The sequence below is a fragment of the Dermacentor andersoni genome, chromosome 2, assembly GCF_023375885.2.
Source record: "Dermacentor andersoni chromosome 2, qqDerAnde1_hic_scaffold, whole genome shotgun sequence".
Classification (NCBI taxonomy): domain Eukaryota; kingdom Metazoa; phylum Arthropoda; class Arachnida; order Ixodida; family Ixodidae; genus Dermacentor; species Dermacentor andersoni.
Window position 1 is genome coordinate 87,179,849 of NC_092815.1, and position 27,066 is coordinate 87,206,914.

Here is a 27,066-nt window from a genome sequence, read left to right on the forward strand (position 1 = left end):
GCTTTTACAGAAAGTAATACTAATAAATAAAGCAAATAAACAAAGTATGCGCCCTTCTTTCGGTGCATGCATGTTTTGTCCATAGTTGCCGAGTCACGTGCATAGCAGGTTCCGCACTGCCTCATTTATTTCGAATAACTGTTCTTATTGCACACACACACACACAAAAACACGTGTCCTTATGTTGTACGTGTACAGATAACTCACTATGGCGGGATGTTGTAAACGTTGTCGAACATGCACACGGGAATGCTTAATTAATAGCAGCCATTTGTCACGGGTACAGACAAACAAATGTACGCTGCGAAATGATCCCCTCGTGTGCCGTGATGGGTCCATTTTATTGCTTAACGCAGGTCAAGTTGGTTGCAAACACCGCGTTACAGCATTGAAATGAGGCATCGAATAAACAATTTCTAAATTTGTTTTATCGCTTCTTGCGACCAACTAAAACATTCCTGTAAAAAACAAAAAGCAAGTAATTTTCTTTGTGTCTGACTGCGACCTACGTCGTCGCCCCTCAAAACCTAAAAGAAGATTATAAAGCGACTCTTCCCTGGGGCATAAGTGAGGGCTCTGCCATTTTCACAACTAATTATGGGATTTTACGTGCCAAGATCACTTTCTGATTATGAGGCACGCCGTAGCGGAGGACTCCGGAAATTTCGACCGCCTGGGGTTCTTTAACGTGCACCTAAACCTAAGTACACGGGTGCTTTCGCATTTCGCCCCCATCGAAATGCGGCCACCGTGGCCGGGATTCGATCCCACGACCTCGTGCTCAGCAGCCCAACACCATAGCCACTGAGCAACCGCGGCGGGTATTTTCACAACTGTAAGGTTAGCTTTCGTGCGAGGTATTTCGCCACACTAATGGCCGCGTACAACCGTATGAAGCAAACCGGAGAACACAATGAGCGGGAATGAACTAATTTTTCATGCAAGTACAAAGACAATAAAAAACGAAAGTTTATGAAAAGACAACTCGCCGTCGGTGGGAGCCGAACTCGTGTATCTTCCGCATTTACGCACATCGTCCTTTATACCATTGAGTATTTGTACTAGATCTAACCTTGTGAGTGTTAGCCAGCGCCACACATGGTCACGGAGGGCGATTTGGAACTTCCTTTTTAAACCGAAAGTGTCACGCAGAAGGTGAACTTGCCTCGTGAGTGGCACTAGTTAACACTCCCAGGGCTAGAGCTATAGTACGCATATACAAAAAATGATAAAAGAAAGAGATACGCGGACCCCACGCAATGTGGGAATCGATGTAAGCGAAGCTTTGTGTGCTGTTTTCTTTGATTGAAGGTAGCGGTGATGTTGGCGGCGAATGTGCAATTTCTTCAGCGTTTAGTCGAATACGAGTGTGGTGAGTACATGTACAACGTTACCTTGCGTACACCACTGCTGTTTGTCTGCGTAGTCCACAGAACACACAGGGAGGGGTGTTTGCTGGAGGCGTTGATGTGCGTCATTGCTCCTAATCTGAGAGTTGAGCATTATCATTGCCTCACATGGCACATCGCATCGTGGAAGAAGCGTTAAACTTTAATCGAATTATGGGTCTCTACGTAATTCAATTATTATAAAATTGTATGTATACATTGTATAGATACATTCGCGGTGTGCACAACGTTTCACTGCGTAGCGAACACGCTCCTGTTCCGCGCAACGCTTCTTTCGTGCCTGTGCGTCCTCGACGCTGAGTGCGCGCTTTGAAGCCATTTTGTTGGCACATGTTTAGTTGACGTCCTGCATACGTGGCCAGCACGCTGTTTAGACGCCAGCTCCAAGCGCTCTCTCCAGGCTATGGATGATTGTAACGTTTACACTATCACAGCCCAAAGCGCCTGCATTTTTTGTCGCGCAGGAAAGCAAGCACATTACGCGTGCCATAGCCCAAACTACGCATCCCGACCCACGGCGGCGTCGGCCGGGATGCGCGGAGGCGACCGCCATCTGGTGGTGTTGCAAGAAACCCAGTGACACGCGCGGGCGAGACCATCGCAGCAGTGCCCGGAAAGTCGGGAGAAAAGGCAAAGAAAGTTTCGCCTAAAAAAAGAATGAAATAACCAGGAAGGTGAACTGAAGCAAGGTTTATTTTATCCGAGAAAGTGTTGCAGTTTGCGGACCGCCTGGTTACGGGAGACGTAAACGTGAGATGATGCTGATGACTATGATAATGATTATGATGATGCTTTATTGGATCCCCTTTGAAACGGGACTGTGACAAATAGTCACCTAGCCTACTTGATTTAATCAGGTATGCCATACATGTTTTTCATTCTAACATTTTTGTATACTTCTTTATTTTCTTCCTCAAAACTTCTCTACCTTGTACCGCTACGTATGCCTGTAAGAGATCCATTCGCATCAATCTCTTCCCAGCGTTTTTTTTTTTTTTTTCACAATACTCTAAGCGTATCTTGCTTATCTCAACTGCTGACCGGTTGGTGCTTTAAGAAAGTTTTAAGAAAGGAAGCTCATCGTCGTTTTCTATCACTAGATACTTGATGCCGTGGGGATCTAGCGGGAATTCTTTTTTAACTGTCCGTTGTAAAACATCACAAAACTACACTCCATCCAAACAAATTCAGGAAAACATGATCTATGGTCTCGGTGTTTGCGGATTAAACAATGTGTTCCCACGGTACAAAAAAAGGACCTTCTCTTCCAAACAGTCTTTATTGAAAGCGTTCCTGTATGAACATTGAAAAAGAGAACCTCTGGTGGAATTTTTTACCCTTTTTAGTACATTCCGGCCATGACTACCACTGTAAATGGATCTACATAAAGGCAGAGGTAATTCAGTATCGCACGCGTCCCTATACCGCTTTTTTTTCTTTGGACAGAACTCAGATATTCCTTTCAAAAACGTAGGCTTAGAAAGTGCACAGGGGACACGACCTCCTTAAAAAAGCCCGTAAGAGTCCCGGGAATGCTGTTTTTGGCAACAATAACATCTCGTAGCACTTTGCTTACTGTCATCTGACATACAGTGCGCAAGAAAGAGTCCCTGAAGTCCCGAAAAAATAAAAATCTGTTTACGGCCTGACGCACAAAGGGGTGTCCAAGACCTACTCCCCCATCTTCGACGCGCCTGAACAGGTTCGTTCGACTACACTTCTCCCAACTCGAGGCCCACACAAGTGGTGCAAATATGCGGCGAAATTTCGGAATGTTTAACCGAGAACAGTATAACACCTGCATTGCATACGAAATCTTACGGATAAAGAACAACAGCACCGTTGTTCTGGCGAAGATGGACAGATTAACCCCTTTCTACCTGCATGTCCACCTTCTCACGCATCTCTTTTACCTGTTGTTGCCAGCACAGATCATTACTTTTGGAGAATTCAAGCGGCACAACAAGATATTTTACCGGAGTAGTTTCCAACCTAATGCTTTCAAAAGCGTCTGGGGCCGAAGGCCATTCTCCATGCCAAAATCCCAGGCACTTTCCCCAATTCAGAGGATTTCCAGAGATATCACAAACCCTATCATAACTCTGGTGCACCGAACGTCGCACACTAATTGACTTTCCTACCATCTTGTTCCCAATTACCTGTGTGGAGCAGTTCTGGTAAGCCAGGGCTACACCTTGTTCGGTAACAGTGCCGACACTGATGTCTTCTAGTACAGCTAACAAAATATCATGCGGAACACAGTCGTATGCTTTTTCGAGGTCTATCTGGTGAACCGCGACATAAGCCTGCAAAGCGTCGCAACACTCCAGAACGCATCTAGCTTTATGGATGTTATTTAGAATTGCAGGACCCTTTATACCAAAAGTTTGATGATCGCCAACAATTTCGGGCATAACAACCTGAAGCACGGCTGCTAAGATATTCATTAGTATGTTATAGTCGACGTTTGTCAATGAGATGGGCCTGTATGACGTGGGCAAATTTAGGTTTTTTTTTTTTCATTCGGCCTGTGTCTGATGAGGACTGTGTGGGATGTGCTATACGACGGCGGCAGCACTTTAAGCTCATACGCCTCGTTAAAAACTTCGGCAAGAACTGGAGTAACTTATTTCTTAAAAGCGTTGTAAAAAAATGCACTCAACCCGTCAAGTCCGGGTGATTCATCCATATTTAAATAATCTATAGCTAGATAAATTTCTTCTTCTGATATCGGCTGCTCCAATCTTTCTCTTTCATTGTCCGGCCGTGGCATGACACCAAAAAAAAAAAAAAAAAAAGAACTCCCAAACTGCTCTGCGTCAACCTTTCGGAGCGAAAAGAGCGCTTGGTAATGTTAAAAATGTTAAAAGAACACCTGTGCTATGCTGAAGTTATCAGTTACCAAATTACCGTTCCACTCAATCTCATTAATATCATTTCGGCTGGCTAATGCCTTTTCTAACCCTAACGCCCTTTTCATTGGCACTTCCCCTGCGATCAGTGCTTCCCCTCTCGCCCTCGCGATTGCACCACGGTACTTCTCTTTTATTACTTGGAGCTTATGTTTAATTTTTTGCATACATCAGGCGCTCTACATTCAAGTACAATTAACTTCTTGAGCATTGCTCTCAGTGCGCTTTCGTGCTTCTTTTCTATCTTGTGCAACTTGCATGATCTTTCAATCGCTTTCACTTTGATGTATTGTTTGCACCATTCCCATTGTTCTCCCATACTGCTTGCATATTCAAAGCTTATTTCGATTATTCTGTTTTGTTTTACTGTACCTATGAAAGTTTTGTCGTTTATGAGCTTCACATTAATTTTCCATAAATCCCAATTAAAACTACAACTTTGTTTCTTTGTATCTATGAGGCATTTAACGAGGCAGTGATCTGAAAATCTGAGTGGTACTACATCGTAATTCCTACACTTCGAAATCATGTCCAATGAAGCGTAAATTTGGTCAAAGCAAGCATGACTGGTTCCCTGAAAGTGGAGTGTACTCCACGCCATGAGCCGTCTGTAGGCATTAAGCCCCGTCATTCAAGTCATATTCCTTGATTAAGTGTGTTAACAAATTTGTGCTTTTGTCTCTGAAAGCACTCGTGCTCGTTTTATCGCGCCCATTCAACACGCAATTAAAGTCGCCCATTAAAACAATGTGCTTATGCGAACTCAACTACTGCTTTAACATTCGCGAAGAAATTTTCCCTCTCGTCAACTTCGTTTGAGGCGTAAACAGACAAAATCCACCATTCTTTATCGCACAGAGAAGAGCAGACATACAGGCAATCAGTTAAGATTACTGTTGATGACAGAAATCATGGTAATTAACATAAAGCTAAGACAACTGCCAATAATTCCGCCTGAAAGATAGGCGTGAAGTCAGGTAGCCAAATGGAAAAAGATGATTTTAGATGTGGCGATACAATGCCCACACCTGCCTTTTCTTCACAGACGGAGGCATCAGTTGCTATAACGGTCTTTGTGTGCAGGTGTGCAAGGTGGTCTTCGAAAATACTATTGAAATGTTTAGCACTATTTGCAAGAATATCATCAAATTCAATTTCAGTGACTCGAACCGAGGAATCAAGTGAGAACACCTCGCATAGGTGAACATTTAATGAGTCCAATAGTTTTTGTACGAAAACAACTTGAGGGCAACGTGAGCGATACCACTGATAGTTAAAAAATGAGGCCGATTCATTAATGAAAACATATTGTGATCGCCTCTGTGGTGATGCATATTTCTTCAGAAAAGTTCATTTCCGGAGAACTGGCAGCTCCTGCTACATCTACCTCTTTCTCTACTACGACTGAGTGCATTGAAGACATCTTTTTAAATTAAGCGCAAGCTTTAGTAACCGCGTCGAGCCAAGTTTCCACGTCGCCATCAATTTGACCTTCATTTGACCGCAGCTGCGCCGTCACCATCCGCTTCGTTGCTTCCGCGGTGTTCAAAGTCACCGCGCACATGTGGTTGATCTGATAAGCTCCTAAAGCTACCACTACGGATAGCATGCCAGCTTGATCAATTGCCTCTCCGAAATCTTCGATCCTGAAAGGCCTCACACGTATGTACATCCCCGTGTAAACACGCGCTGTTGTTAACACGTCCTGTAGGTAGCTGTGGCAGAATAACCTGGTGTTTTTATTTTATTTATCTATTTCGAAATTTTGACCAACGGCATAAGCTATTACATGTACAAATATAGGCCCCTTTCGGCGATATACATCAATAGTGCACGATGGTTGGTCCTGTTACGAACGGCCTACGGGGGCTGGCGAACTAGAGGAGAAGCGACCGACGAAACCTGCCCGGCCCGCTGCGATGACTCGCTTTGGGAAAACAACAATGAACAGCCGAGTCAGCAGCCCTTCGGCGCCACGATGTCTACTGCGGCGACTCGCTTTGTAAGAACGACAATACGACTGTCCCCAACCGAACGGCGCCGCTATGTCCCCACGCAGTCGGCGGACCAGATATTGCTAGTGGATTCGCCGTCACCGTCACGCTTTGTTTGAAGCGGTGGAACTCCTGGAAGAAGGTGTTTTGCGGTGCCATCTCACGGGTCTTAGAAGTCGTCAGCCAATGGTCAGACGCGGCGGCCACTGTCTGCGGGGTCAACTCTGGTTCCAAGAGGCGCCTGCTCAGGGCAGGACCCGTGTCTGCGAAAAACCCTCTCACCTTGGTGTGGTCAGTGAAACCTGTGCGGAAGTGAGTGTGTAAACCCTCCCCCTCAAAGGCGGGTCGGCTACGATGCATTTGGACGCTTCGAATTGGTCGACGGTTGAACGGCCGTTTTCCCTCACCTAGGGATCTATATAGGGAGGACAGAGTTTATAAGCAGCCGTGGCGCGGCTGCCGAGTGTGCATTCTCTTTCAGACATGCTAGATTGATGGACTGTAACGTTCTCATGTAGATACTGTAATTAAATCCCATATTCCGCGTTCTCGATCAGAACAAGTCCCTCCGTTCAACAACGTCCTCAGCGTGGATGAGTTGGACGACGGCATGGGCCAGCTACCATCTATTTCATGCCCGACCCCAACCCTTACAGTCCCTAGAGTCAAGATTCATACCCTGGTGGCATCGTGGGATGAAGGTCAACTGTTTGCAGGTAGCACCGTCGTATCTGGTCTGGAATAACCTGGCCCAGTCGCAGTCCTCACTTGTGTTCATCCTGTTTCCGCGGCCAGCAAGGGCCGCTGACCAACACCACCTAGACAACACCCTCTGAGGGTGTTGCGCTGATGCCGCTCCAAAGGAGCACATGTTTCCAGCGTTCGACGCGCGCGACAGCCGACGAAGGAACGACCATTACGACACGGACGCACGCACCGACATGCGACATCGAACGCCCTTATCAATTTGTTGCGGGCAAGCCAGCGTCTTGAGACGCTTGGAGCGCTCCAAATTGGGCACCTCGATAGATTGAGCTGCTATTGCAGCGACTTTGTGTGTTCTGAGAGTATTCTAAATACGCGGACGGGAAAAGCCTCAAAATAAGTAAACTTTTACGCATAGTGGTGTCCTTTGTCTTTTTTACAACTCCGCTGATAGCTCACATTCACAGAGTAGAATGACTGCGATTTTTTTTTTTCGACAGTAACACTCGATGAACACGAAAACGTGTCTATAACGCACTGAGGTTAGACGAAGCGCCACAAGATGTTGCGACCAGTGTCCGCTAACACGACTGAAACACATTCTCAACACGAAGTCATACTCATAGTCAAGCAATATAAATAACTGGGTGTATAAACAAATTAAGAAAAGACCTACACAAGCATCCACCAAGATAATCTAAAAATGAAAGGGAAGCGGAATGCAGCAATATAATGAAATAGAGCCCTTTGGGGCTGCATAAGTACGGCGTGGTGCGAAGAATTTGGAAAGGTGTAATGGTGCAAGCGCTAACGTTCGCAAATGCAAAGCTGTGTTTTAAGCAGCAACCGTGTCGGGGTTGAAGATTAACGAAGGGTCAATGGGCACACTGGGGGGCCCATCGACCTATCGTGGGCCCGTCGAATGGGGGCCCGCGGTAAAACCACACATGAGACAAGGCAAGGAAACACGGACTGGGCTTCTTTCGTTGTCAGAGAAGCGCGCAGTAAAATCAATTTTGAAGAAAGGCTAAGGAACATGGATGAAAAGAAATGGCCGGCTAAAGTGCACAAATATGTTTACCTCAAAAGCGCGGACACGGAATGAAGGAAAACGTCAAGAAGGTTGGTAACCGAGTACAGGGTAATTGAAAGTGCAAATAGACAACCAGGAGTCATCCAAAAGAAAGTCAAAGAAACAGCGACGGTAAATTGGATGCAGAAGATGGAAACAAAAACTGTCAGCTAAAGCACTCCGTGCAGACGGTTAACCAGCGAAACTGAGACGTGCGGCCCCGGTGTTTACCACTGGGGGTAAATCCGCACGGTTCATTAAAGTATTTCTCAATGATTGGTTACGTCTCTGTGTTTAATTAATTAATTACGACGACGAACGCGGGAACAGTGGCAGGAGCACGTTCGCGCGGTAGCGCCTAGGGGCGCCAACCAGCCAGCTGTGGAAGACGACGACGCTGGAGCCAATGCTGATGATGATAGCTTTCCTACACGCGGACACGATAGTGGGAAGAGCAGCCTAAATCGCTGTAAAAAAAAAACATGGAGATTTAGAAAAACGGCAAGAAAGAAATCTGCAGGAAGAATATTTCTATTGCCTTTCTATTCAAGCCCGAGCTGATTGCCTGAGGACAAAGACACAACGGAGCAAATATGCGTCACAGGATGAGGCACGTGTGTGTAATACAAAAAAAAATAATAATAATAAATAAAAAGAAAAAGAAAAGCCGTGGCAATAACGACTCGGCACATCGTCGTAGAATGCCAAGACATTCACCCACCGAGACCCGCAGAGAATGTCCCTTTCCAGAAGCGTTGGGATTCAAAGATGGAAGGGTTAACTAACTGGTCAGCAGTCGAGATAAGCAAGATACGTTTAGAGAATTTGTGTGTGTGTGTGGTGGGGGGGGGGGAGGAAGCAGGAAAGAGCTTGATAGAACCGGAGTCATTGCAAGCGTAAGTAACGGCACAATATAGTGATTGAGGTTTTAAGTACGAACGTTAATATAGAGATCAGATAGGCAAGGGCTAGATGGCGATAGACGTAGCAAAACCTGATTAAATCACAGGCTAGGTGACTATTTGACGCCGCCCCGTTTCAAAGGCGATGCCAATAGGCATCGTCATCATCAACAACAACCCGGTATTACGCACACATCATCGCGCATACCTGAATACCGGACGCACAGCACGTTCCAATGGTAAAGCACCGGGCGCGTAACGAGAAATATATGTGGGTAAGCAGAATAACAGTTGCATTTCCTCAATGCTTAATCTGCCTTCATCGTCAGTTCGCTTCTACGGCTGCAACGAAAAATCGAGCCCGTCAGTACCCTTTATTCGTCTTGCTGAATACCAGAGCAGTCTTTCTTCCTTTCTTTTGCTCTGCGCGCACGCGCACAGTTTTTACTTGTCTTGTGACGTCGAGAATGCAGACGTAATGAAAGCATGCGCACCCCCCACTACACTGTAGCCCCACCGTGCGCAGCTAGCACTTCGTATCCATTTAAACCTCGAACGGTGACGCCATCTGTTGGGCAAGTGTGAAATGCAGAAAAACGCAGTTTCGAACTAAGGGGAGCGTTGAAGGGATGAACATTAGGTCCCCAGTGGAGTATGTGGAAGGAGCAATTACTGTTGGTCGTCTGAGGACTAACTTCTATAATGCAGTAAGAGTTCGTCACCGTACAGTAGCTAATAGAACTAATGAATTTGTATTTAATTCTGGGGTTTCACGTGCCAAAACCACGATTTCATTAAGATGCACGGATTAATCTTGTCTACCAGGGGATATTTTAGGTGCCCCCAATTCACTGGACGCCGGCGTTTTGGCATTTCGCCCCCATCGAAATGCGGCCGCCGCCGCCGGAATCTGATCCCGCGGCCTCGTGCTTAGCAGCGCAACACCACAGCCGCTAAGCCACCGCGGAGGGTAGGAGCTAATGGTCGTGAAAACGCGGTTACTCCCCAAAAGGCTAACCCTCCCCTTGGCCGCCTACTTTTTCTTTTCTTTTTTTGGCATAGAGTGTGTGAGAACGTGTCAGGGGCACACAGGAACGGCGAGAAATATACATCCTACGGTCGTTAAGATGTTCAACTGAGATCATCAGAGGACGAAAAAAAATACATAGTATTTTACGAGTGTAAAGCTGACACAAAAAGCAGAACTTACAACTGGGAGAGCGTGCACGGCTGGCCCGGCCGCCGCTGCAGCATTAATCTGCACCTCCGGAAGTGATCGTACACGCTGAACCGCAAAGGAACAACACGTACAAGCAACCACGCGGAGCCATGCGGCTGCTTACACGTAGCAAGGTGAACGCTGAACGAGCTCGAATCAGCGCCAAAACCGAAACGACCTGTTCACGCACACACGCGCAAAAAGAAAAACGCAGGCGGGAGGGAGAGAGGATTCTTCTACACATACACGGCAGCATCTGGCCGCAAGCCAGCCGCAAACAACGATCCTCCCTAGTCAGCTAACAGCGCGAATCAGAAACAGCCGCCGCTCCATGCGAAAGGCGTTTGTTTCTTTATTATACGTTCAGTCGACGGGTTGGTTGCAATCGAGTAAGAGAGGAAAGCAAGAGAAAAAAATAGAAGAAGAACGCCCGACCTGGAATTAACGCTTCGGAAGCAGCTAGCCGAACCTTCTTTCTACACACACGTGTGCGCCGCAACTAAAAACACACGCGATCTTTCGAAAAGATCAGGAGACGATCTACACTTTCTTCGAGGCATGCACGTCAACGTTAAACAATAATTTGCGCAATTAGTTATTATTTAACGTTCACTATGTTCCGGCATATAAAACGTCTTTAGCAAATCAATGCTTGCTGCTATGCACGGAGGTACTTACGTGTGCACACTGTTTTTACTTCGCTACACAATTTCCTTAAGTATACGAGCAAACACCGAACATATGTCAGAATTTCTGTCGATGAGCTGTCTAGCCGTCCGTAAAGCTGGTGTGTTGTTGTTGGTGTCGTTGTTTTCCTGCAGTCGGTGTCGCTCCATCCCTGTCGCTGTATGCCGTTATTGTCCTCATCACTGCGGTCGTTGTCGCTTACGGAGCAACGTCTCATCGGCTGACTGTGCTAGTAGCGACGAAACCTGGTTACAGAGTGTGGGCCAGGTGTGTCTAGAAAGAGTTTACTTCAACAAAAGTCGAGACGAACATTTTGAGACACAATGACGGCACCATAACACCAGGACGATAACACATACAAAGTACTGAGCATCGTATAGATACATGGCCCGTTTTCAAAGAAATGTCCCGAGTACACATGGCACAGAAACGCACAGTTACACATAAACTGCCACAACGTATAAAATGATGGTGAATGTGTACAGTGTACACAATGGTTATGTACAATGATGATGTGACAGATTCACTTCACGTAATTATGTAGTGATACCATGAGATTTCCTGCTGATTCGCCTCCGCAAGCTTCACGACATGGTAAGACAACTACACTTTTCCAGCTGTAAGTAAACATGACCATGCTATTCGCACATTAATTTGCCTCCCTGGAGGATTTTACTTTTCTGTCGTAGACATGTGAGGCCTTCCAGAGTGCCCCGAATTACTACTGCCACGTACTACTGTACTGTAGGCTTACTTTTTAACTATCATTCGTCCAGTGTTCCGGAATCCGATGCATACATCCGCATACAGTTCTCATGGACTTCACATTTGACTAGAGCTCAACTCATTCTCTCTAGTACACTGTGCATACGAACTATGTGTGTTTCGCAGCAAGCCACCAAAACAGTCCCGCAGAATCGTTCCATCCTCAAAGGGCACGTCGAAGCGCTCTGACGCTCGAGACGGGATCGGCGGCGGGATTAAAGGGCACGGCCCGGGGCCCGTCGTATGTATACCTGTTCGCGTCTCGCCATCGATTCTCCTGCAAAGCTCCCTGCCTCCTGCTTCCCCCCACACGCCCTCGTCGCCCCGATATTTTCCGGGTCTTGCAACGCATGCCGCGCGAGACACCGAAATAACCGCGCCAGACGCCAAACAGGATCGTCAGCATCCCCGCACGCACCCGCCCTCTTTCTTCACCGAACAAAGTACAAAATCGGGACTCGACGAAGAAAGAACCTCCCGAGGGCTTACTTTTATTTGCCTCGAGAACGGGCGTTCGCTGGAAGCAATGCAAACGCGCACGAAAGACAGACGGCGCGGGACAAGGAGCAGCCGACGAGGGCGCGAGAAAGTTTCCGTCTGCGTGCAACAGGTTGGCAGTCGGATAACGCGAGGAGCCGAAAACATGCCGCCCTTTCACCGCGTGCGCGCTGCGAATATTGACCCAAGAAGCAGCCGCAAGTGGCAGATGAAACGTTCCATCGAAATGTATATACGAAAGGGCTCGTAAAGATGGAAACCAAACACAAATAAATAGAAAGTACGCTCACAGATAACAGCAACAACGCATTTCGCCACTGCTTATCGGAGCTCCTTATTTGCACAGCGAGATTTTCGTTCCAAAATCCGCATCCGCGGGGAATTCCTCGGTGGCGCCTTCTAATTTTGAGGCCCGACTTGGCCGACAGCGCAAACAAACATCGACTTAATGCACTTTTCTTCCCTCCTCTCTGCATTTCTTTCGCTCATTTTCATTTCACACCCAACTCATATAAAGAAGGTGCACGGTGACCTTTTGTGCACGGTATCCTAATGTGAAAACATTCACAGGGTATCTTCTGTTATCCCTATGACTACTTGGATGCGAAAGCTCAAGTGCCGATGCATTAAAGACGGACACATGCCGTACACATCCCCCTCAATTCGCTTAGTCTACTTCGCTTAGTCATCCCTCTTAATTCGATTACTCATCCTCTTAATTTGCTAAGTCATCCCCCTGAATTCGCTCAGTCATCCCTCTTAATTCCAAAGGTCGAGGGCTCGACTCCCACCTGAGGTCGTGGTTCGAGTGCCTTAACTCTATCTTAATTACCTGTACCTTAGTTAACTTCTCTTTCATTAACACCAAGGGCCATGGGTTCGACTGCTACCAATGGTCGCGGGTTCGTAGCCTTAATTAACACCAGAAGTCGTGGGTTCGACTGACCTATGAAACATATAAGGCTTTCGCCTTAATAAATGTCTGGCAATCACGTTGCCGCACGACGAAAAGTGCGGGATCAACAGGAGCAACGCACAAGTGTTCCGCAACTGACCAGACGCAAAGGAGTCGCTTAAAAAGTCACGCAACATATGTAACTTCAGGAGAGAAAAAAATGAAAAAGAGGAGGTTTAGGGGGACGCATCGCCCGTGTTAACAGAAAAAAAGAAATGAGCTGCTTGGGCTACATATAGTAGACCAGCACCCATGGTCTCTCCAAGGTGGCTTCGTTCTGCCGATTAGTGGGGCTCCAGTTTCCAAAGAAAAAAAAGGAAGAGCAAGAAGAGCACAATATACTACTACATCATCATCAGCAGGAGGAGGAGGAGGAGTAGTCGTAGTCGTAGTAGTCGTCGTAGTAGTCGTCGTAGTAGTAGTCGTCGTAGTCGTAGTCGTAGTCGTAGTCGTAGTAGTAGTAGTAGTAGTAGTAGTAGTAGTAGTAGTAGTAGTAGTAGTATCCGCTGCAGCTCTCCCGCAAAACTTCCGAGACTGACGGGAGTGCCCGACGGGAAAGATTCGTGGCAGCATACGTAAGTGCCAAGACGGTATCGGGAGCTTTTCTTTCTTTCTTTTTTTTTTTTTTTTGCATTCCGCCTCCGCCAAAGAGCGGTTGCCGGCGCTAGGAGTCGCACTCACGACCTCGTGCTCAGCAGCGGAACGACACAGCCATTGGGCAAGCCACCGCGGAGGGTATCTTGAAAAAAGAACAGAAAAAAAAAACTATTTCCAAAGGATTAAAATTAAACTAAGAGGTATCCAGTATCTGCACAGTGTACTATGAACCTTACGAGGGTCGCCGCAGTGAAGGCCGGTCTAATTTTGACCGCTTAGTGCGCCAACCAGTCTGAACTGGCTTAATGTCGCTGCTTAGCGGCCGCCACATATGCGCAGTCTCCGCACGCGCAGCGCTGGCCGCCTACACGGAGCGGGCGACGACGAAACGAAGACGACGTGGCACACGGCACGCGTTGTCTTGAATGACCCGAAAGGCTGTGCGCGCCCGCCTTCGCGTTGTAATGACAGTCATTAGCGGAGTTGACTCGCGAGATAACAGTTATCGCACTCATTACTTATCGCCGCGCTAACACTGCCGCACTATAGTTTTCGCCGCCACGTATATACGGGGCTCGGCGAACACGCGTGGATTCATTCTGCTTCTCTTCTCGCGAGTTCGCACGCTATAAATGCAACGCACGCCTCTGCGACGGAAAAAAAAAAGAAGAAGAAAAAGAAACCCGTGTATGCGACTCCGGAATAGCGCCGCAGAATGTAACTTCGTCCCGCCGACGGGCGTGCAAATGTTACGCAAGGACCCGGTTACTAACGATACCGCGCCACCGCTTGCATCACTCTCTCCCGTCGCTTAACGATCCCGACCGAAACGAAGATTTATCGAACTGGTTCGGCTAACTCGGTGCAGCCAGCCGCTGCAGGCGACATCGCCGCTCAAGGCCCGAGGAAACTTCTACGCCCTCGAGTGCAATATTCATGGCGTCGATGCGTACAACCCGCCATGTCAGCGTCGCTGCATCTCTCGAGTATTTCGCGTTTATGCGAACTCATAGCTCGAACCCGCTTACGGTACGCACATTTAAATATTCATTTCCCGCTCGACACCTGCAGCGAATGAGACGTAACTTCGAGCACGCATCACTTCGTGTGAGGACGCCGCTGGACTATAGGGAGATTCCGGGGCGATCACCGGCACGAGACCGTGACGTCCTTCGGTGGACTGGATGGACACCCCCTATAAATGTAACTAAGAGGTGTTGCCTGGAGCCGGCCACATGCTAGCGTTAAAGGAACACGTAATCAACTCACTGGGGAGATTCGCACGTACAAAGCTTCCATGGTGAGCCATACTTAGCTCTATAGAAACCTCATTTCCCCTTGCCCACATTCGAAAATTGATCAGAGTGTGAGCTTTCTTGTTTTGCTTTCCTTGTCGCTTTTCTTTTTCATTTTTATTATTATCATTATTTTATGTGCGCACGCTCAGAGTGCACTATATCAGATAGTGAGACGCCCGCGGCTATGTCGTATACACCGGCTGTTGGGTGTAGCGTCGCGCTAAACTATGCCCAGTGCAACGAACGCTACAGGTCGCGTTAGTCGCCCAGGAAATGCAGCCCTGATGATGAAGGTATCCTCCATTGGCCGCCAAGGTGCCTGGCGGAAAGAGAATTACTATATATATATAGGGGGTTGGGTTTTTTCAAATTTCAGCATGCAGGACCCGACGAAACATATGACGTATTTACTTAACGTCACTGTAGTCTGACGAAGGCTGGTTCACCAGCCGAAAATGTTAAGTAAACAGGTCTTACTTCCAAAAGGTTCGTCGTCTATTTCCACCCCCCCCCCCCACACACACACACATATATTTCTTTTTTCGGGGTTCTTCAATTTTGCACGATATATTTAAGTAACAGACCCGGGGTTCAGTTTCTTCGACGCCTAACACGGATCGCGAGCTTTCATGAGTTTATCGCTTATTTCGACCACACTGCGCGTATGATCGCTAAAGCAACCACCACCGCGCTTTAATATCAAAAGACTGGTACACTTCAGAAGCAGAGATATAAAAAAAAATAAAGCTTCTTTCGTTGTAATAAGCCTTGTTTTAAGAGGCATAGGGTTTAAAAACGCTCCGCTGTCGATAACAGCTGCGCCAACGCTGTTAGCTGATCCGCTTATGTATAGGGTTTTTCCGCATGCACAGTCACGAAATTTGCGTTTACACCTGCCTCCGTTGTAAGCTACGCAACGCGCGCTTTGCACTTTTGCCCGCAAGAGACAGAGACGCCGCTGCTGTAGCTGCCAAGATTTGAGGACGCATTTACTTACGCACAAATTGAGCTCGTTCTACTTGCCTCCGTAAATTCCTCTCGCGTTTAGCGCGACCTAGGAATCAGGTGAACATGCCCCAAATTCTTCTTTTTTTTTTTTTCTTGAATAGCGAAGCTTCTTACTGTTCTTTAATTGAGAATGAGAAAAAAAAAGCGGCTACACAGAGGCGAGATGCCTACCCCAAAATCATGAAAAATGAATCCGCACGGTGAGTAAGGAAGATGAAATAAATGATACCCCAAATCCAGAAAAAAAAAGAAGAATCATTACGAAATAAAACGAAGAAGACATCGAGCAGTTCGCGCAGGAGAAAACCACACGATGCGATCGTATAGCTCGCAATGTCCGGTTGAAGGCAAGGGCCCCCGCTCCCTGCAAAGCTTCGACACACGTAGCCGGAGGGCACGGATCCCTTGTTTACGCACCGAAAGTTGTTTAAACAAAGCTCAAAAGTCAGCACGAGGAGGACACGCGAAAGCACCGAGCCGCGCAATCTAGGACGAACACGTGCACGAAGTCAGACTGTGCATATGACGCGCGCACACCGTTCAGAGGCATCGCACAAGATCACTGTCCATGCGGAAAGTCGAGAAACTACTGCGAGAGACAGAACCAGAGATGAGCTTTGGTGTACAAACGGCCTTTTTATTTTTCTCAGCCGAAGCGTGTCTTTGTTTACCGAAAGCAAACCGAGCCGCACAGGCAACGCACCTAAAATTTATCTGCCTGGCAAGCGACCGAGCTCTTTCTTTCTTTCCATCTTTTTTCTTTTTGCTCTATGGCTATTAGTAGTCAAGTAATGCACAACTTTAAAGGAACATAACACTAAATCAGTTTTCACTGGTGCAGAAAAATGTTTAAGCACTATTTTCATTCAAGCGGAATAACGCTGATTGGTAGCGTATAAAATGAAAGCATAACTTCCCTCTATTCCAGTTTCGCACCAATGCCGTCGCTTTATTAGGTAGATGTGAGGTCTCATGGATTTCAGAATAATTTCTCGCATTCGGATCATTTTAGCGAAAGAAAAGTTCTCAAAACTTCCTAGGCTGGGTGTTTGGTCCCCTTAAAATGCAATGTATTCCTTTCTCTATCGATTAACTAGACAGAGCGACACAACGCCAAATAGATGACGTCAAAACCCGTGACGGAACATGAAACATTACGCTGAAATTCTTGACGTCACACTGACATATACCGGTGCAGCGGTCTCGGCGCGAAATTCCCTAAGTTCGGCCTTACACTTTTTTTTTCTCCTATAATGCTACCAACACCTTTTTATCCAAATGAATGAAATGGTTTTTATAAAGGATTCCACTCTGAGCTCATTTACTTCTGTAACAGTGCATCTCGCATGAAAACATTTTCGTGGCACCCTCCGAATACTACCAATACAGGCTGTTGCGATTGGCCAGTGGTGATAGTGACCTTCTAGCCTCTCCGGCACCACTGCGACGAATCGCACCGTGAAGCTAACAATGCGTCACCCTGGGACAGACCTGCGGCGACAGCAAGACGAGACACGTTTGGCGGATCGAGTACGGCTTGTTGGTTCACTGTCACCGTCCCGGACGATGGGAGCAAGAAATTCCTGGAAAAGGCTGTTCTACGGCGTTTCCGCAGTGGAGGGCTCCGGATTAACCTCGACCACCTCGGGTTCTTTAACGTGCACCCAATGCACGGTACGATACACATGCGTTTTTTTTTTCATTATTATTATGGTTATTATTTTTCCCCATTCCACCTCCATCGAAAGGCGACTGCCGCGACCGGGATCGCTTCCGGTAGCGTTTTTACAATTGCTAGTAGGTACAGCGGGGCGTGGCGCTTTTGACGGCACTCGACGTTTCTGCGCAGGCGCGAGTAAGAGCGGGTGCGAGAGAGAAAATCTGGGGGCCTTTGCTCCTTGAATCTGTGACTGCCTAGGCACTACGGTGGAGAAGTTCCTTTGCGCGTGTAGCGTGCGTTTGTCCCTAGGCGTGCCGGCATGGCTGAGGGGGGTCGAGTTTGTTTACGCTCCGCCGCTGACTGCCCGCGCGGTGAGGCAGTGGGCACGGACGCCCCATTTGGTGATCACTGTCTTTGAAGGGGCAAGGTTCTGACTGGTATTGTATAAGTCGCGGGTCACTTTGTTAATCGCGACGATAGATTGCATTTTTTACAAGCAGTGCTCCAGGAGGGCACATGTAACCGGCAGACGGAGGCCTCAGGAGAACACCTGAGGTTATATTAAAGTAGGCGGCGCATGATCTCCGGGGCACCCAAGCGGCAGCGGGGGGATCAAAGCTGGAAGCAGGGCAGCCCGTGGGTTGGGGCCGCGGAGGCCGAAGCGTGCCAGGGGGTGTTCACATAAAAAATTGGCTGTCCGCGACAGCGGACAGCCGATCATATACCCCCCTGGTACGCACAGGCCTCTGCGAGCCCCAACCCACGGACCAGTCCGGCTTCTAGCTTTGATGTCCCCGTTGCCGCTTTCGTGTCCTAGGGGCGTCGCCAATAATGCGAAATAGTGACACGTTGTTTTAATTAGGAAACAACACGATTGAATAAATATAATAGCGTCGAGCCGCCAAATTGCGATGCTAGGTTTAGCACTACCGCGCCCCGCGACTTCTGCCACCGCGCCTAGGGACAAGCGCATACAACACGCGCTAAGAAACTCCTCCGTAGTGCCTAGGCAGAGTCGTGTATTCGAGGAGCAAAAGTCCCCACATTTCCTCTCTCGCGCCCGATCTTACTCGCGCATGCGCGCAAACGTCCATCGTCTCCGCAAGTGCCACGCCCCGTTGTACCTACTAGCAATTGGAAATACGCCTCCCGGTAACCCGTGCTCAACAGCGCAACGTCGTAACCACTGAGCCACGAAGGCGACCCTCATCATTCCATGCCGAAACTTGTACGTCGTATACTTATTTTTGTACCGCGTTTCTCTTGTTTACATTCGAGCACTTCCTTATGTTCCTCGACGTGGTTCTACATTCTAAGATTCCAACCTAACGTTCCTCCTCACATCCGATGGCCGCTTTTCCAATGACAGGGTCCACAGTGCTCGAGTATTATGTTCCGTATGGTTACGCCATTCCATCTTCCGATATGTCCGTGGTCATCATCTTAACCTGTAATGTGTTTCTGAGCATTCGCCGTCGTGGTCAGATTACATATACATATAACTCGATTGCGCTCGCTTTATTTTTTCAATTGACCCGGAGTAGCTTAAATCTCTATACAACGAAGCAACGTTTCTACGCTTTGGAACGGAATAACTCTTCAATCCTCTTTGACAGACTTTCGGCACCGAAGCACCAGAAAGCATCAGGAGTGAAAAATACGCGAAAACGGGCACCGATTCTTAAATTGAACGGCTCTTGATGTTGCACAGATCCCAACACGAAGATTACCTGCTGGCATCGAGAAATGAAGTTCTCGAATGGAAAGCCTACTCAAATTTCAGACTGCGTTCACAATATAGAATGCCCAAAACTGTAGAAAAATGGTATTCCTATTGTTCCTTTTTCGTACACTTCTTTTTCACGAACAACAAATTATTCTGACCAAACCTCTGTGATTATCTCGGCTTACTTGCGCAATATTCATGTGGTCCTACATATATATGTATATATATATATATAACGGCACATCTGTACGAGCGGCTTCTTTGCTGTCTTCTTGTAGATCCATAGTGAACGAATAACAGAGCGAATCGACGAGACGAGAAGGCGACACACACATGCGCATGTGTGTGTCGCCTTTTCGTCTCGTCCTCGTCAATTTGCGCCGTTGTTCGTTCAATATGTATCAGAACCAACTAGCACAGCAAGAAGCCTTAACAAAGTTCCTTTGATATAACGAATTATTGTGTAGAACGAACAGCTCGAAAAGCCCCTTCAAAATTTCTGTATACTATTTTTATTTTTACATATCGAATTAACCATATATCGAACGTTTTTTGTGATCCCCTGCATATTCGATATATCCGGGTTCGACTGTATAAAAAAGCTACCGACGGACAGACACCGTTCGCTATATACATAACCTCCGATGTGGGGCTACGCGCTGTTAGGGTTGGCGTCCGGCACCACGTGTTGAAAGGAATTTCAACCGACCATCTCACCCTGCATCGCAGTGTACAGGCTTCTTGTGCGTGCGTGCGTGCGTGCGTGGTGTGGTGTGGTGTGTGTGTGTGAATTTAGCGAGGCCCTTTCCTCGAATAGGACCTAGAGGAGAACTTCCACGAACCCGCAACGCGCAGAAGAGACGGACAGGCGTCTAGGAGGCGTGACGACTTCCTTGCAGCAGGCTCGGTATAACCAGAGGAGGAGGGGGCCTCTTTCTGTGCCAGTCACGTGACGTCGACGGAAGCAAGATCCCGCCCACGATTGTAGAGAGCCTATTTAAGGGGCTTCGAAATGTACTTTTGATCACTTCATGCTCTTCTCATTTTCTTTCATCTACCTTCGAATAAACCGTGCAAGTTTCGCACTAGAAATCGTCTCGCCCTGGCTCGGTCGCCATGGCCTACCGGATGCCTGCAGCCCGCCGACAACGCCACGCTACCCAATAAGTAACGTCGGTCGAGCTTCATAGGCAGGCACCGCTACAACTCGGCAGCAGTACGATACGCTACCCTGGAGAACGCAACGGCGCGCTAGATCTCGGAGTCTTTCCGTATATGTAGAGCTCCCTACAAAAATCATTGGAAAGAGCGCTGTCGCTGCGATCGCTCAGCTACCACGAGAACGACGCTCAGCACACGGATCTGTCTGATATTTGTGCTTGCGGCTACAGACCTTCTTGCTTTGTTATTTACTAGGTACGGTATATTTATTTCCAAATTTCCCAGCAGTCGCAATATTCTAAACGCACGAAAACAAAGCTACGTGCACATGAATTATCAGTGCGTATGCTTGACTTTGTAACCCAATATTTTGTTGAGCATTATCAAATCGCAAAGCCACAAAGTCGTTTTTAAGTCAGGAAGCCGAAGTTTAAATTAAAATTAAATTAAACCAAGCAGACTCTCCGTGTAGCGCAGACGCCTTACTGAACTAATTGAATTTCTGGAAGTAAAATGCGTCAGAAAAACCGCAAGGTACGGCTTATACACAACCTACAGACATGATAGCGTCGGATTGTAATTTGAATGTCCGAGAAAACATAATTCTGTTACACGGAAACTCAAGCACAAAACCTTTTTTCCAGCGTTTCTACTATTAATAGAGCGGCGCGCCCGATTCCTTGCAACACCATCCGGATGGCGCTCGACTCTGCGCATCCGCGGTAAACGCAAGAGGTTGCATTTCTACCAGAAAGTTCGCCTTAGTGCATAGCGTTCGCTTCCAGCGTTTCCGGTAAACATTACAATTACATAAGCTGCAGTTGCAGGCAAGCGTGAGAAGCAGTCAGATATATTTGAATGATATCGCGTTCCACTCTTGAAGGCGAAGCTTAAGCGTCCTCCAATCTGTTATTGTTTTAGGGGAACCGGAACCGATAGGTGCAGAAACCGAAACAGTTAAGCGTGAGGCGTTTTTGGAAATTGAATATTCCCCTTTATGGTTCGCAAATCTTTCTTTCTCATTTGTAGTATAGCGAACGAAAAACAAAAATTTATGAATTTAAACGCCTCCTGACTCACTGAAACCGGTACGTTTGCGGCTAAGGACTTCATCCATTCCGAAATTATGTGAACGCATTTGATTGGCAAGTACTACGCGTACCGATACAGAATTAACTGCGCTTCATGTGTAAGTCTGCGGCGATTAGAAAACGGCCCATGCGGCATCGATGAAAAGATCGCAACATATGTTTGTGTAATGAGGCAGCTGTACTGCTCCTATCGTCGAAGGTGCTTGAGGAGGCGGACTTTTTTTTAAATACAATTTCAAAACCTTATGCACACACACTTAGTATACAAGCGGCATAAAGGCGGAGCAACATCGGCGTAACCCTGCAAGTCTCATCGTTATCTGTACACAACCTCCCTCCCTCCCTCCCTCCCTCCCTCCCTCACTCACTCACTCACTCACTCACTCACTCACTCACTCACTCACTCACTCACGCGTTTGAGCGAGCTCGAAGCTCAGCGCAACAGCGGCAAGACCACGCGTTGATTCGAGGTACAGGCCGCCGCCAAAATTAAGGACGCGCGGACAAAACCAGCCGCCTTCCGCAAACCAAGGACTGGCGAACAAACGTGCGTCCGCGCCAGACAGGCCAAGGTGGTGTGCACGCGCGAAGGGAACCGCTACGCGCGTCGTCCACGGGGCCAGTGCCCTCCCAAGCACGCCGAGGTCACCGAGGCACACCGCCGTCGCGTGACCACCGCTCGTTGGCGCGAGAGTGGAACGCCGGCGCGCAGCCAGAACAACCGAGCGCCTCATCCATTATCCCCGCTTTCTCATCCTTGGGTGCAGGCGCAAGACGTGGAGTAATGCCTTGCATGGTGCCAGCGCACGACTCCACCTCACGTAATGCATATTTAGCGCAAGGGTGAGTTGCAGCGCGATGTTCAAAACGTGTAATGCCGCATTGACCACACCATGAAGTTGTGGAGCAACGCATAACGGAACACGGAAAGGTGTCGCATTTCAGGAAGCGTGGCATCCCAATGAGAAAGCGTCTATAGTTCGTCTAACCAGCTCCGTACAAATCGGCGAAAGCTACGGGCCGCGTCAGCCGACCAGAAAAGAGGACGAGCTCCTCCACCACTTTCCGCCACTGATGGCCGTCCACCCGGCGCCAGTTAATATCAAACGATACTAGTTTCACGTACAGGAGCAGTAGCGCACTAAGGGCGGGCCTGCCTAAGTCCGTTCTTGTGATACTGGCTGACTCGAGCCCTAGTCTTCGCTGCAACATACGAAGTTTGTGTACGAGTCTCTGTTCGTCTTTCCTTGCCTTATGCACATAAATAAATACCGTGCAAACTGATTTCGTAACAAGCTTGTTTTACATGTCGCCCGAAACGAGCCGAACGAAAATTCAGAGCAATAAGCTTTATGCACATTCAACCACGGTGTTTCGAGAAGTGTGGCAAGATGCGAAAGTCCTTCTTTGGAAAACTTTGGAAGGTCGTGTTTATAAACAGATATCCGCCTTGCTCAAATGCCCTACCGACTCAAATCTTTTGAATCATCCTCGACCATGTCAATCCCCTCACGCGTCCCCTGGTGTTTTCCCCGCATGGCTCTAGCGTCTCCTGTAAACCGGCATCTCCCCGTAGCTAAGCGCCGGCGGCTGTCCGTTTGGTTTCAGCGTAGTACGAGAGATGGCGTGAGTGTTGCGCTCCTAACGCCACCTAATGGCGGGGCTATAGTCGGGCGCAACAGGGAGTAGGCTCTTCCTCTCTGGCTCGGGCCCGGAAAGCGGCGCGGACGTCTCGCGCGTGCGCCGAACCATGTTTCTGCGAAACCATCTCGCGAGGCCTAGGAGCAGAACACCGAACACGATCGTTCGAAAGCGCCACCGTTGGCGTGACCGTACGTGCGAAGGAACTGGCGTTGATGTCCACCATGGGGGCAAACATATTCGCCCGCTATCCGGCCGCGATGAGTCGGACTTCTTTAAAATTTGTCGCGCGCCCATCGGCACGTTCTTTCGACTGGCTGGATTGGTGTATAAAAGGCGCAATAAATGCCCTTTTGATTGCTTGCACTACCGTGTTGCCGTTCCTTTGTCCCAAGAGCACATGTGAGACCCCACAAGGTTCTCTTGGTAACCATGTAAACGACAACGCGGAAGTGCGAACCCAAGAAGAGGCGTTTATTGAACCTTCTATTTATATTACGATAAGTCAGCTAGCCTAAATGCGTAAAAGAGATCGATCCTCGATGGAACACGTTCAGGAACTCGCGCCATCTCATGTATCGGCGTAGCTACAGATACCGACTCCCACCAACGCAGGTGCGCCATACGGAGAAACAGAAGCTCACGAGATTCGATAACAGTGCAGGGAAGCAGGAAGTCAGCAAATGCAACAGAATCGAGCGTTCCCACCGAATATATGACTTATTCATAAGGTCAACTTGCACCTGCATGTGTTATGCATCTCTACGCGTTTCGCAGCAAACAAAACCGTCGTCATCACTCCTCGTACGTAGGACTCCTTCAACTTCCTCCTGAGCAGAGTAGCGCGGTAAGTTTTGCTTCAGGAGAGCAGTCGCTGACTTTTCTCAAGTAAATTTCCTCGATCCTTGAATTAACCCCTACCGTACTGCCGCGGTGTAGCCGTACTGGACTGTACCACAGACGCACTGCCGTCGGACCCAGCTCAGCCGCTGAGCCGGACGCCGGATATGTCAACTGCAAACGCGAATATGTGACCAGCCCGCGCCGTTAATGGTCACAGCCTACATCATCTGAAAGGGCCCCTCACCAGGCCACATAGCAAATTTCGGTTATACGCTGTAAATTGTAATGTACCCTCTAGGGAGCGTTCTACCGCAAGAATTTTTCGAATTGGTTCATTAATAGCCGAGATAGAAATATTTCAGTAACCCGAAACCATGATTTCAGGAGGCGAGCTTCACCGCCAACATGGACAATCTCTCCACTTGGCCCCGTCTGACCACCGCAAGCGAAATTCCTTCCCTGTGTACTCCCATATCGGAGCCGGAGGATCACGTGACGCATACGTGACGGGCCCCGCCTTCTCTTTTTTCTCGCTTTTGAGCTGTTGCGTTTGTCTCGTTTCGCGCAGCGCACGAATTTGCGCGCTGTGCACGAAGACACCGAACTAGCAGTATAAGTTAGCGCTGCACGAACATTGAAGCAGACGCAAGCGGATCACAGAGCATGATCGCGCGCTGGAACGCGGTAGAAAATGGCATAGTTTCACTCTCTGCGCGCGCGACTGCACGACATGGGAACAAGCAGACGAAACGGAAGTACATCGCTCTTGCTATGGTACGATAGCATGACCGGGGTAGTTGGAGAAGTATGGGAGAGGCGCCTTTGCCCTGCAGTGGGCATAACCAGGCTGATGATGATGATGATGATGATGATGATGATGATGATGATGATGATGGTACGATAACAAAGACGCGCAGACATTCGGTGTGTAGGTCTTACTATTTCTCTAAACTTTAATTCGTCTATCGAAGCAACAGATCAAACAAATAACTGCTGTTGACGTGAATAATTCTCCAAGTCATATGTCAGTGTGAGCGACGTAACAGCACTGCCATGTACATAGGCGCACTTGTGCAATATGCATCGACTCTCCGGCTGGGAGCGCGGCGGTCGCGAGGAGAAGGGTAAGGCCGTTTGGTGTGACATTCAAACTCTTTCCGCGGCGCGCAGGGATATGTGATACTCAGCAGACACGACCGTTAGCGCACGTTGTATGCACTGCGCTCGTCAGCTCAAAATGGCCAGACTTGCTGAGGGGCCCTTTTTGATACCAAAACCGCACAGGGGCATGATTACGTTTCGAGTCTTTACGAACGTGAAAGGCCCACTTTTGTTTAAGTATCACTGTTGCGTGCCAAAATCTGCCCCCTTATGTACGCAGCAAAGCAACCGCCTCTTCAAGTTTGTTACGGTGAAAACCGCGTTTCTCTGCCCAAACGCAAGATAAAGATATAACAGTGTGGTGAATCGGCATGCTGACGCTGCATCCTCAATTTTCATGTCATCTCGCGGTATTGAAAACGCACTTCGAACTTGCTTTTTGCCGCCTGTGGCCACACTACGGTATAGAACAAATTAGTATCAACTTTCTCGAAATATGACGGTAAGAACATGATTAAACCACTTCCATACAGTTCTACATGCACCCGGCAAAATATTCGAGATGAATACATTACGTCATCGCTCCCGAGCAAATAAAAGAAAGAAGGACTGAAGGCAATGCGCATATACAATGGAGAAGGGGTTACTAAGTAGAATATAATCAGCAGGTTCATCGCTTGCGATTGACCTCCGAGAACGTCGCCCCCCGTACAATGATTTTGTGCGCCGAGCGAAGGGCAGCCAGCGTCTTTCAGAGCAATCTCCGGGCGTCCGCCTATCCATGGCTGGCGTCTTGCGTCTGACACATCAATTATGCCTCCCGCCACGACGACGGCCACCACCGCCGGTGGGGCTTGCCTTCATTTCACCCAGCATCTGGACTTCTTCATATCGACTGATGATACCCGACACAGAAGGCTTTCCTAGGAAAGAGCTAATCCCCGCGACCTTCCTCTTTTCCCAGCACTGCAGCACGTTCGCGATGCGGTCGTGAAGTCGAGCATGCGTATACCACCTTTTTTCAAGTTTAACCGTGATCCCCAACTTATTATTTTTTTAACGCCAATAGCTACTAGGATACTGCGTCAGATTTTCGTAGCGTTTGCCATATCTTCATCGTGCTTGCCGGACAAAAGAAGTCGACAAAAAATTACCGACGATTACGTTACTTCCTAATGCGAAATTTGAGCGCAGCAAATAAGCTGTTTCACCTTTTCGATAGATTGAGGCAAAGAAATCGAGCAACACATGTATGCGCTATCACAGAATTTTTTTTTATTTTTCACACGTATTCCTTTAACAAAGACTCCACTAACAGTTCTTGACAGTCATGAAGGAAGCTTTGTGGTCGGAGAAATAGACTGATATATGTTCGACTTGGTACACCAATGCTTGATTCTCAAAGACGAGATCTATACAAGTGCCTCGCGAGGTTGTCACAGCCGTGGGACGCGTTACGAGCGAGAGGAACGGGATGTTCTCCCGCATAAGTGTTAGGAAATTGCTGTTTGTCTTTATGTCAACATTAAAGTCCCCCACTACTAACATCGGTGTGGATCGATGGACGGTTAATGCGAGTTGCAGGAAGTGCACGACGTCTTTCGTGAGTGCGGTAGGGGCGAAGTAGGCAGCTACTACCAGCAAGATAATTTCGCAGTGGCGAACGGCAGCGGCAATTTCGTGCTTGCATGTGTGCGTGCATTTGCAGCGGCAAGTGTGTGCTTGCATTCGAATCAAACAAGGACACTACGTTATGAAGTCACAAAAAGAAAGTTTAATTTTCTTTCACAGGAACTCGAATAAAACGCATAACTTGAATCAA

At 48.0% G+C, this 27,066-nt stretch overlaps 1 protein-coding gene across 6 annotated transcripts in view; it reads right to left on the reverse strand.

Moving 5' to 3' along the window:
• Positions 1–27,066, reverse strand: part of SNF4Agamma (SNF4/AMP-activated protein kinase gamma subunit) — a 398,387-nt gene that overhangs the window by 356,493 nt on the left and 14,828 nt on the right. Inside the window, exon 1 of one of the 6 annotated variants that reach the window (XM_072286464.1) lies at positions 13,803–13,852. The exons of 4 other annotated variants lie outside the window; for them this stretch is intronic. The gene's annotated coding sequence lies outside the window, so the exon portion shown is untranslated. Of the gene's footprint in view, positions 1–10,204; positions 10,323–13,802; positions 13,853–27,066 lie in introns of those variants that run through there. One more of the 6 variants, XM_072286463.1, reaches the window with a different exon arrangement.